Raw genomic sequence first — 4,271 nt, forward strand, 5'->3', positions numbered from 1 at the left:
CCAATTGATGATGGTACCATACTATTATCTATCTAATTATTATAATCTAATAATAATATGGTTTGGATTGTTACCTGTTTTAATATGCACATTTTGGGGGTTGTATAGTTCTATGACATTTTATCATGTATATAGATTTGTATAACCATGATTATCATTAAGATTATCACCAACTGTTTCATCACATCTTACAGTCCCTCCAACTGTCCCTCCAACCCGAACCCTTGGCAAACATAATCTGTCCCTCCAACCCAAACCCTTGGCAAACATAATCTGTCCTTTTGATAATGTAACATGAATATAATTGGCTTTTCATTATGCATCATAATGCCTTGGAAATCCATCAGGTTATGGCATATAACAACAATTTGTTTCTTTTATCACTGAGTAGTGTTCCAAAGTATGTGTTTGTTACATGGGCTGCTGTAACAAAATGCCAGAGGCTGCATGGTTTAATAAAAAACAGAAATATATTTCTTATTGTTATGGAGGCTGAGAATTCTTAGATCAAGGTGTGTACAGATTAGGTTATCTGGCAAGAGTCCACTTTCTGGTTCACAAACAACCATCTTTTTGCCTGTGTCCTCACATGTTGGAAAGGGGTAACAGAGTTCTTCAGGTTGTCTTTTATAAGGGCATTAATCCTATTCATGAAAACTCTACCCTCATGATCACCTCTGAAAAGCTCCTACCTTCAAATACTATCACAATGGGCTTTAACATATGAATTTGAAAGGTGGGAGTTCACATTCAATCTCTAGCAATGGATGTTCTATAATTTGTTTAGCCATCCACTGGCTGAAAGGCATTTAAGTTGTTCTCAGTTTTTGATTTACAAATAAAGCTGCTATAAACATTCATGTTCCAGTTTTGTGCTGAATTTTTTTGGCTGGTGGTTTATCAATTACTAAGAGAAACCCTAGCTATAGTTGTGAGATATCCATTTCTCCTTCCAGTTTTGCAATTTTTGCTTCATATTTTTGCAGGTTCTGCTGCTTAGAACATACATATTTAGGAGTGTTATACGTTCTTTTTTTAAATTAACACAATGTATTATTTGTTTCAGGGGTACAGGTCTGTGAATCATCAGTCTAGGAGTGTTATATGTTCTTAAGTAATTGATCCTTTTTATAATTTATATATACCTTTTTATAATTTGTAATACTGCTTTTTGTCCTTGTTAATTCTCTTTTGCTCTGAAGTCCACTTTGGCTGATATTAATGCAGACACTCCAGCTTTCCTTTGATTAATGTTCACACAATATACCTTTTTGCATTCTTGTGCCTTAGATTAGCTATATCATACCTATATTTGAACTGAGCTTCTTATACCACTCCATTTTATAATCAGTCTCGAAATCAGGCAGTGTTAGTGTTCCAACCAGTACTGCAGTGTCTTGAACTGAGCTTCTTGTAGACAGCCCATAGTTGGATCACATTTTCTAATCCATTTTGCAAATCTTTGTCTTCTAGTTGGTGTGTTTGAGCCATTTAAATTGATTGGTTGATTGATTGACTGGTTGGTTGATTGATTGTTAAGAGTTTGGCTTTTTATTGAACAGTTTACAGAAGAGGTTTTGTCAGAAAGACCAAAGCCCATGTCATCATCAGACTCCTCTGATTCTTCTTTCTTTGCTTTCACTTTCTTCTTCTCTACAGCTGGGGCAGCAGTGGTGGAGGGAGCAGGATCTCCTGCTGGGGCAGCACCAGCTGCTGGGGCAGGAACCACCAGCCCCAACATTTCAGATGCCCTCCCCCACCCCATGTTGACATTGGCCAGGGCCTTCGTAAACCAGCAGGGTCAGAAAGGTTCAACTTTTACACCCACTGCTTTAATGGGAGCATTGATCCTATCCTCCATAACCAGCACCTCATCGTTGTGCAGGATGAGGGCTGAGTCCACGCAGATGTGCTCCCAGAGGGAAGCCATGGTGTGGTCCAGTGGCTGGATGAAGTGCCATTGAGCACTTCAGCGGCAGCTGAGGAAAGGGGGCTAAGACATTTGCTTTTTTTTTTTTTTCTCTTTTACAACTTTTATTATACCATGGAATCCCCTTTTTAAGTGAAAATACATCAGATGCTTTTAAAGTAATTAATGATACGATAGAATTTATGTCGGCTGTTTTATTGTTTTCTGTATGTTCCCACTGCTTTTTGTTTCAGTTTTCCGTTTCATGCATTGCTTGTTGGAGTATTTTTATGACAGTTACTTAAAAACCTTGTCATTTAATTCCAACCTCTGTGTGATCTTGGCAGAGCATATGTTATTGTTTTTCCTCATCTGAGTTACGGTTTTTCTGGTTCTTGGTATAATGAATGATTTTGGATTGATTCCTGAACATTTTGAGTATTATGTTAAAGAATCAGGTTTCTTTTTAAGTCCTACATTTAAGCGGGCAATCAACCCTGAACATGTCTTGATTCAGTTTGGTGGACTGTGGTTTGAATGTCAATTTAGTTTCAAAACCTTTGCGGTGTTATTTTGGCCTCCCTCACCTGTGTACTTCTAAGAGTCCAATCTGAAAATGTAGTATTGCATACCATATTTCAGTTCTATAAGTGTTTGCTGTATTTATTTTGGCAGGTTTCATGCACATGAACCATTTTTCAGGGTAGGAGGAGTAGGGAGACATCAAGCAATCCAGGACTTTAATCATAGAATTAAAGGAGTCTTTTTTTCTACCTTGTTCTTCTCCATAATTCTCCCCCTAAGTCTCTAGTGTGTTGTCATTGCTTAGTGCCACCCAAGCCACATTTTAAGCCCCCAGTAGCCACATATGGCTAGTGAGTTCTGTACTGGGCAGGGCAGGGCAGATACAGAAAATTCTCATCATCTCAGAAAGTTCTATTGTATAGGGCTGGTATACATGAATACCTCTCTCTTTGTGAGCTTAAATCATTCCTGCTTTTCTTGAAGATGATAACTTATAAAAACAAAAGTCAAAAATAGAGTGAGTGAGAAAAAAGGAATTTTAAAATTTGAAGGTTAAAAAAAATGGTAACAAAAAAAGCTGGCAGAGAGACATTGTAAATACCCAAATGGAGCAATTCTTAATAAAATTAAAAAAAAAATGCAGAACAAGCTCCTAAACCCAAACTCTCCTAGTCCTAGTACTAACGTAGTGTCATGTGCCAGAGACCAGGATGTCTTCTCAGAGCTGTGTTTCAAAAGCAGTAGGTTTGAGCTTCAATCTCACTCTCTGCAGTAATAGAGATACTTACCATCAGAATCTGAGAGAGCAAAAGCCACTTTAAAACAATGTGGAATTCAAATGCTACTTCCAAATACCGTGCACCCAAAAAAATGCACACTTGGGTGTGCCAAGGCTAGCCTCCTTGCCATTTTTAGACTTGCTCAAGTTAATGAATATCAAACCCCCACAGGGACTTCCAATTATGGATCCTCACCACAATCCCCCCCTCCCCAGCCCTTGATGAGAAGCAACTCAGTGCTTTTCCAGTCAGTGAAGAAGAAACACTGTGGCTCTCTGCCCTTGTTCATCCTTCAGTTTGATGGACAAGGGAGAGAACCCAGATGCTGTCCTGAAAGTAGCTGGAAGTATGAGCATCTAGTGCAGAAACAAAGGCAGTCCTTAGCCCCAGGGTCCCAGAGAAGAGAGAGAAACTGCCAGGCAAGTGAAACTGGAGATCTGAGAAGTAAAGAAAGGTAGCCTAGAGAGCAATGGAGAGAGGGGAGTAAAGAAGGAACCCAGAGGCACTAGGTGATGGGACAGTTCAGAGCTAATCTTACAAGATGAAAGTCCTTTCTAGAGACTCTCTGGAGGCAGACACTGAGGGATAGAAACAATTGGGACAAAAGTTGCTTTCTTCAGAAAAATCCACACATTGGTTTCTCCTCATAGAATTTCCAAGAACTAGGGTTTTCCATTCCTAGTACACAACTCAGAACAAATTTCCTGAGAGAAGTGTTCAAAAAATTGTTCTCTTTTCCTATACTTTTTGCCAAAATTTCTTTAAGATTCTCAAATTTCATCTCAATGCCTCTTCACTTTTATCATCACTACATAAGGGAGATACCAAGCATTATACCTGCTATGTGTATATTTTCACCACCAATATCATATTTAAAACAGAATTCAATCTAATTATTTAAAAAACAGATTTTCAATCCAACCATGATTGAAGAAAAGGAAATATGGCCACACAGAAGTTAAAGAGATACACGAAGCCAAGAGGAAAACTAACTGTATTATTTTGGTGTGCTTATTAACAAATCATAATAAAAAACCTAGCAACAGTTTTCAGAACCA

At 38.3% G+C, this 4,271-nt stretch overlaps 1 pseudogene; it reads right to left on the reverse strand.

Moving 5' to 3' along the window:
• Positions 1-1,369: 1,369 nt before the first annotated feature.
• Positions 1,370-1,930, reverse strand: LOC111147757 (annotated as a pseudogene).
• Positions 1,931-4,271: the final 2,341 nt, after the last annotated feature.

Source organism: Enhydra lutris, unplaced genomic scaffold (assembly GCF_002288905.1).
Source record: "Enhydra lutris kenyoni isolate GAN:26980312 unplaced genomic scaffold, ASM228890v2 scaffoldscaffold17, whole genome shotgun sequence".
In the NCBI taxonomy this organism is placed as follows: Eukaryota; Metazoa; Chordata; class Mammalia; order Carnivora; family Mustelidae; genus Enhydra; species Enhydra lutris.